The sequence below is a fragment of the Opisthorchis viverrini genome, assembly GCF_000715545.1.
Source record: "Opisthorchis viverrini unplaced genomic scaffold opera_v5_6, whole genome shotgun sequence".
NCBI classification, from domain to species: Eukaryota; Metazoa; Platyhelminthes; class Trematoda; order Opisthorchiida; family Opisthorchiidae; genus Opisthorchis; species Opisthorchis viverrini.
Genome location: NW_008751662.1, coordinates 3,284,072 through 3,292,801, shown reverse-complemented (window position 1 = coordinate 3,292,801; position 8,730 = coordinate 3,284,072).

Genomic DNA, 8,730 nt, shown 5'->3' with positions numbered 1-8,730 from the left:
AGCCACAACCCACATGCGACTAGTTGCGTTATTCGACTTCTTTAACGATGGTCTTAGATATGTAGCTTTTGCTGATGCCCCGGGGATTCTCGCTAACCGGGCTCCGGTTTTTGTAGGTGTTGGTTTCAGACGGATCTCTCAACCAGGAGTCGAATGTACGCTAACTGAGTAATGCCTCAGTCGGGTGAGGCTTACAGGGGTGCATCCATTTGAGCAGACGCAACCCGTGAACGAAGTACCGGTCAGCTATGAACGCAGTCGTCGAGTTTTGAAAACTACGCTTCAGCTAGCCTGGAACCATGACGGTTAGAAATCCATCAATGTCGGTCCACATGGTTAATTGGGTTCAGGGAAGTTGAGCTCCATAGACTAGGTCCAGCCTATCCCGAGGATGAAGTCGAGATCCTTATAATCTTCAAATCGGGACCGCGGTGTCGAAAGGTTGGATGATGCAGCCTGGCGAAAACACCAAAGGTCCATCGTGGAAAGATTACCGCGTGGTAGTGACACGGCTTTTAATCCTCAGCAAGCCAGTGATCCACTGAAGGATGCCAAGGTAGCTACCAGAGTTTATCCTACCACTTCGTCAATGAGAAGAGACCTGGACAATAATCAATGGGTCATACCTATGAGGGTGGGGGTGGAACATGTCTGACACCTTGTTTCCTGAAATCTAGACGCCGATGCCTTCTGGCCGGACTCTTAAATGTGGATTACCACCTTCACTGACTACTCTCCAAGTTTAGGCACCTGACAGTAGCTCAGCTCACGCACGGCATGAAATAAACAAGCAGAATTACCTTCATACCCCATCGACTTTTGTGTAATGACTACCAGTCTCTGTAGAGAGGATAAGTGAAAGTATGCGACTTCTGATGCGTTCCACCCATCTTAATTATTTTCTCTTAAGCTTCATTTTGCCCCCCATTATTATTGCTTTTCCGCGTATCCAGGCATTTTGCCGATTTAATCAGCTGTTGGTCCGCTTGTTCGTATAACACTTAGCTCGCTGGCTGAGTCCTCTATATGGCTGGATGTCCTTAAGTGCCTGAATCTGCTCTGTCGCCGCCCGTCATAAGTATTCGCAACGGCCAAAATGTTAACTGCTGTTTATCTTCAGTTTACACCAGAAATTTCAGGAAATAGAGGCTGAAGAATAAAAAATAAAAGTTCAGCTGTAGCGCACGTTCGGTGCTAGCTGCCACGCTACACGAAGGAGGCACGAGCGCTGGGATACTGCCAGGTTGCCCAAGCCTAGACAGGGGAAGTCGAGAGGCAAAGGTCGGGTCCGAACTACGGACTTTCCGGTCAGCAAATTCGCGCTCTAACCACTTGGTCCATCTCGCTGGTGCGACCGACTGCACGCAGTCCGTCAAACCGGACCCTTCAAGCTGTGTTATTCAGTTACTCAAGGGTAGTAGTGGAAATCTGATATATTGGAAACCCGACTGCATCTCTGGATGAAACATTTCCAACAACAATTTGTTTGGCTCTCTGCCCCTGTCTTATTCTTTGTCCGACTTACTCGAGTTGAATTAGAGGGTTGTCATCTTATGAACTTATGAGGTACAAGTGCGCCTTTTTTCCTGAACGCAAATGTGCCACTGAGCAAGCTGAACTTCCGCCACATTTGTTCGGACGGTAATGAGTTTCCATGCCCTGCTCTGACAAAATAACTCCAGCTTATTTGGAAGCAAAAACAAATTCCATGGCACTAGACCAGTCAGTACGATCAGAGGCACAAACCCGTCGCCACAGGTTCCCTGGTTCTGTGACGACACGTGAGAAGCGATTTCGGGGCACCCAACAGAATTTTGACTTCGGAAAAGGACCTCTGACCTCAACGTTACATTACGTCACATGCTTCACAAATGTCGCGTTCACCGATGGACAACAGTCGCTTTTTTCATTGACTTCAATGAGCTTTTGATCCACACACACACCGTCCAGCTGTAGCACCCACGAAGCTGAAGCCTGCGAATACAAAAAACTTATTACCACAAACTTCCCGAGTATTCCTTGACGGGCAAACGTATCAAGGAGAACAGATCACTCAACCTAGTCGAATGCACCTTGGAAATTAAGGAATACCAAAATTGCAGGTCGTTTGTACGTATAGCGTTGTTCTAGCAGATTTGGTGAAGCCAACCCCTCCCAGTCCGAAATCCTGCTTGCTGTTCTCGAGTCAGTGTTTCACGAGCCACCACAAGGCGAAGCATAAGTGACGCCAGCAGTCTCGTTACGACCGGGGTTAGCTGACTCCCCTGTGGTTACTAAACTCACTACGAGCTTCTTTTATCAAAGTGCGCACTATGACCAACATCCCTCGGTTGTCCTGGACAGTCTTCTTTCCCCAAACACAGGCAAACAAGCGCTGACTGAGGATTTCACCTCCATCTCTGAACAATGCGGGTGAGAGGTCATCCGGACCAGAAGTTCGGTGGCGCTGGAGAAAACGTATGTAGTGATAAACCTCTGAGCCTTTGGGGGCTCCATGTTCACTATTCAGGATTGTACGTCAACTGTAGATTTGGTAAAGTCAACTCCTCCAAGTCCGAAATCCTGCTTGCTGTTCTCGAGTCAGTGTTTCACGAGCCACCACAAGGCGACGAAGCATAAGTGACGCCAGCAGTCTCGTTACGACCGGGGCTAGCTGACTCCCCTGTGGTTACTAAACTCACTACGAGCTTCTTTTATCAAAGTGCGCACTATGACCAACATCCCTCGGTTGTCCTGGACAGTCTTCTTTCCCCAAACACAGGCAAACAAGCGCTGACTGAGGATTTCACCTCCATCTCTGAACAATGCGGGTGAGAGGTCATCCGGACCAGAAGTTGGGTGGCGCTGGAGAAAACGTATGTAGTGATAAACCTCTGAGCCTTTGGGGGCTCCATGTTCACTATTCAGGATTGTACGTCAACTGTGGGTTCCAGATTAGTGGCAGATGGTGGCCACGATAGCTGTTCGGAGTATTTAACCCACCAGTCGAGGCGTTCTTCTTTATTCAAGACGGTCACTCTATTGTGATCCCTGATGGTTGGCTGTTAACCGAAATCAGTAGCGTTCTTGTTGTCAGATCGCCTGAGTGAATGTCTGAAGGTATGGGTACCTCGGAATGATTGTGGTAAGCTATCACTAAGTCCCTTCCCCATCCGTCTTTACTCTTTTCTTCACAATAAGGCTTTCAAGTAAATCATGGTTGTACGGCAGTGAAGCATCGGTGTTGAACACTGATGTCATGCTGTCGATGATGATGTTGACGATGACGATGATGATGATGGTGGTGGTTTAGTTCACACATGGTTTCCGGGGGCCGGTCGCGTGGATCAGCTGCAACAATCTTCGGGCATTACCGGATTTCTGGGCCTCTTCCATTTCCCTGTTTTCCGTGTCCACCATACTTCACGCTCACTTTCGCTTTACGTCTGAGTATTCATCACGTCAAATGTGCTAGGTAAAGTTCTACCGTAAAATGCGTACCGACCTGCAAGTCCGTAGTTATGAGAGCAGGGATGCTGCGGGTTTGAAGAGGTTGACCCTAGATTCCATTCACTTCGATCGTCCCACGGTTGGCCGTGACCTTCGGCGATTTATCCGATACAGTCGAAGTACAATTAGTATTCACCAGAAGTCAGTGCACTGGATTCCAGTGAACAATCTTTACGCTGCACAACTGTTTGGCTTGGTTGAGATTGATACAGATCGATTATATAAACAGTGTTTATCCTGTCTGCCTACGGCCCGACAATTTGAAGTTCTGAAGCCGAAAACGAAGGTTTTCACCGAGGTCTGTTACACCTGCTTCTACTAGAAAGAGGACCAATATCCTCATTTTGTCAGGTGATATAAACGCTCACTTTGGGCATTTAAGCCCGGAGAAATTCAAGTTGGTGAATGGATGCGGCGTCCGTGCTAAACGTAATGATGATGGGGCGTGAGTTCCTAAGTTGTGTGCTGAACTTGGTATCCTCCTGACCAGTATGGACATTAGATGCAGGTGCTCACTAAATCACTTGGCAACCGCTGACAGTAAGGCATTCGTAGGACCACTTGAATCAAAGACTGCCGTTCCTTCTGAGGTGCACGCCCTGACTCCAATCTTGCCAACGTGGCCATGTATATAGACGAACATTCAAAATTACGCATGCCGAGGTAGAGTAGTCCTGTTCATCAACTTCAGCGGGTTTCAGTAGCCCAACAGAGCTGATCTGGCTGGAAGTCTACCATATACTCACAACCACCTGGCGACGGCAGTTGGTCGGAAAATGAATAAGAAAGACTGTGTACAGTTTTGCTCCCACCTTTTAGGACTGTTTGTTCAAGCCATTTGATTTGACCGAATGAAAACCGGCTACCGTCGAGATTAGCGGGTCTTATTGTTGTCTGAAAAGCTATAGCAGCTATCCGCTTCAAAGAGACGACGTTATGGGCGTGTGACGGTGTGATGGGTGTGACCTCCATCACTCACTGAGGTGTACTGGGGGTTGGTCTCTTTGACGAGACGGTCCAGTGGTTAGAGCGCGAGTTTACTGACCAAAAGATTCGTGGTTCGAACCTGAACTCTGTCTCTCGGCTTCCCCTGTCTAGATTTGGGCAACCTGGCAGTATCCTAGCCCTTGTGCTTCCTTCTGGTTGCATGGCAGCTAGGCACCGAGAGGGTGCTACAGCTGGACGATTTTTTGACACCCACAATTTCTCGTACCAGGTCAGTCAGTAGCTAGGGATTTGGTGACCACAATTTCGAAGTGTTTCAAGTTTGGGGTGAGACCCAAAAAGCTTATACTACTGTGGTGGTATACCGAAGTCAGTCTTGAGGTCAGGCTTTCGGCGACCCTAATCGTCCCTCTGTCCAGGTGTGGGCGCCCTGGGAGTACCCCAGCCCACGTACAACCATGAACATCACAAGTGAATTTATTATTATGCCATGAAGACCATCGCATGGTGTTATCAGTCAGGTCGCACACAACAGGGACAATAAGCTAAAAATGTTACTAGTGACGCCCTTCATACACTTTCACGTATCCCCTCCTCTACCCTACCTCAGCCCAAAGTGAATACTCTCTCCACGGATCCTAGCACTAGGACTGATTGCTTTGTTTGCCATGCATCAAGTTCACCTGCAGCTTCTATGCGTCCGGCTTAACTAATAATCCTAAGCAACTAATACTTCGTTTTCAAACCCAGAAAACTCGTCTTATTAGCTCTCTTCAGTGTACGCGCGCCGAAGCAACCAGCGTACATGCGGGTATTGCTCGTACACTGGATATCCTCTGCATTGATGCATGCTGTCTGTCAAAAACATAGATCCAGGACGCAAGTACTGTGATTGAACTCACTGCCCCTTCTCTCCCAGCTTAAGGCTGTGCACCTCTGGTGAATTAAATGTCACCACAGATTAATATTCCGGAGTCGGTATTGTGTTAAGTCATCGAGCGAAAGCGCCTCTACCTAATTGTATACCCATTGATAGTCGCCCCTGTGTGGTTCTTCCGTGGAAAAAAACTCGAGAAAGTAAGGCCTATCGCACCCTGTTTATTGTGTCTACTTACGCTCCGACGGAGTGTAGCTCTGAATCTGTCAAGCATAGTTTCTAAGATGATCTAGGTGGTTTTCTACAACGGGCCAAAAGCCCAGACATTGCTGTGGTTGTTGTTACATTAACGCTCCGGTAGACAGGCTACGGGCAACTGAGGCTGAATTGGGTGGTCGTTTTGGGTTGGACACCAGACGCACGGGCGACGGAGGGCGCTTGCTTGAAATGTGTGTCGATCACAGACTGTTCCTTTGCAGCATCAACTTCTGCGACTTTCAGTGGAAATCTCATAACGTGGTGCCCACCAACAAACCAGTCTTGAATCCAAGTATACCTCATCGCCGTCACTTACCGGTGACGAGGGTCTATCAATGCCTGTCGATCCTTCTGCCCCGCCCCCGACCATTTACTTGTGCACTGCTGCTTTTCATTGCGTTTTTACGCAAAACGCGCACACCTTGCTTAGTTATTGGAACCGTAGATCAGACAAACTTATCAGAACTGGTTTCTCGAATGCCTGTCGGCTAACCAATATCGGATATAAACGGCCACTGGAAATAGAAATCTAAAACTTTGCTAGAAGCCGAAACTGGTACGATCCAGCCACCCTCATCCAAAGATTGGATCTCTGATGGGACTGTGGCTTCGCTGGAGGCCCGGCGATATGTCCTTCCTAACCGCAACGACAACTCAACTGGGTGCATCGTTCGACACTAGGTGAAACTTAGTGTCCGTGGTGGATCGAAAAGGCCGGAGAAAGAAAAGATGCGAAAAATGCTGGAAACATCCGCATACTGTTCTACTTGATGCGTTTGAGTGGCCCTCCGGTGCCTACTGTCAGAGAAACTATCAGGTATCGGAACAGCTCTCTGATATCCAGCCTAGGCGAACATTTGGATTGCTGGGCGCACTGCTTCGAATGACAACTCATCAGAGAAACGGGACCGGAACAGCTCTCTGATATCCAGCCTGCCTAGGCGAACATTTGGATTGCTGGGCGCACTACTTCGAATGACAACTCAGCCGGCCACCTGCTACCTCCAATCCGGACTACCAGCCTTCACCACATTGGTGGTCTGTAAATATAGAGCTGCCTTTAACCTCAGAGTTGCCCGAGTGTATGTCTACCCTTGTGTCATCGTGCTCCTGGTCCTGATGACCTTCCACCTGCTCTGCTCAATAATGTCAATGGATTCCTCAGCCACTGACTGTCTAGCTTACTTGGGTCTATCTGGGTTAAAGAAACCGTCCTAGCTAATTTGAGTGAGTCGGTAATAGTATCCATTTTCAAAAAGGATACTCACAGTGGACGTAGTAACCACAGGGACGCTAGTTTGTCTGCCTTTGTAACAAGGCGCCCGGTGTCACGGATTCTTCATCATCTTACAGTGGCACGCAAAACCTTGACCCCTTAACATCAAGTGGGATTTCGACCAGGTAGAGGCTGCCTCGTTACAGTTGCCACAGTTTCGTCCACCGATGATTTGGGCAAGTCGGATAGGTAGCTGCGCATTAGAAGCGGAAGCTGATAGATTGGTACGTAAGTACAGGACTGACAGTGGACTTTAAAGTCGGGGTATTCGGAAAGGGGTTATCCCGGCCCCTATATTGACATACTTACGGGCGTGCAAGAGTGCGTGGTGACCATTCTAAAAGCTTTTCTACGAAAAGCCGTGTCTCGAAATGATGTCCACTCCTTCAACTCCTGTTCATTCAACTTTGTCATGGAGGAAACAGTGAGGTGAACACTGGGAGCTCTTCCAATCCCCCCTGTCTAAGATGTTGATGATGAGAACCTTGTCAATATGAAGTACGTAGATCACATCGCACTCATCTTGAAAACGAAGGTGACGCACGAGGCCTGTTGAATAAGCTGATCACCGTCATACCATCTCTGTGCACGAGCCTAGCACCTTCAACTTGCACTGTCATGCTTCAGAGCGTTCAGTCAATGAAAATAATCCTTACAATTCAGGGTGATTGATCGGAGGTTGTGAAAAATTTTCCGCACCTCGGTAGTTTTAATGTCCTGGCGGAAGTGTATCAATGAATTCAGCGTATAAATCCCAAAGGTCCGAATCACGTTTGCTGATTTGCCTCACCTGTGGCATTATGTTACTTGATCTCAACGGCCGTGTGTACCAGACTTCAGGAAAGGACCTTCTTTGACTCCGGAGCATTGGGTGAATCGGATTGGTAATTTTGTGACGGCAGTAAAGCATCAGTGTTGAACACTGATGGCATACCGTCCTTGATGATGATGATGATGTTTCCGTTCAACCTCTGAGCGATTTTCGTCATCCGCATGGATGTGTTCGCGATAGCTTTCTAGCCAGATCAGTTCGATACTCTTGAGCTACTGAGAGTTGTCGAAGTTGATGAACGGAATCGCTTTGCTTTGGCACGCGTAAGGGTTGCGAAAAACGAAGTGATGGCTAGGTCCGCACAATGGAATGATCGGAGTCAAGTTGCCTACCCTGGAGAGAACGGTACTCTTTACTTGAGGCTTTTCATCGGTAACTGATGGCCACATGATGCAGTTGAATCCATGGTTGCCTTGCGATTGGTGGCCTCCAAATCAATCGACGAGAGCGCTTGTGCTGAAGGTTTGGACCGGCGGGGAACTGATGATCATAACATGATAGTNTATATATATATATATATATAATCGTTCAGCTGTGACACCCTTTCGGTGTCTAACTGCCGTGCCACCCCAAGGAAGCACTAGGGTTGGGATACTGCCAGGTTGCTTAAGCCTAGACAGGGGAATTCGAGATTCGGAGGTCGGGTTCGAATCACCGACCTTCCGCTCAATACCTTCGTGCCCTGACCGCTGAGCTAGAGAGAGCTCAGTGGTTGAACAATAACGTTAATCTGTCTGTGCTGATAATGACTAGTGTTTTCTAGTGTTGGGTCGTGTTTACGGAGCAAAGCGATCCCTATGACCCAAGTTAAATTAGGTAGCGAGCTTCAGAGGACCAAATCTTCACACTGCGTCAGGTGCTAGAAAAACGCTATACGTATAAGCGACCCACGATTCTAGTATTCCTGGATTTCCGAGGCGAATTCGACTCGGTTGATCGGTCTGTTCTTCTTGAGACACTTGCCCACCAAGGAATACCCCGGAAGTTTGTGAACATCATACGTTCTTTGTATTCTCAGACTTCCGGACGTGTGACAGTGTACGGAGAACTCTC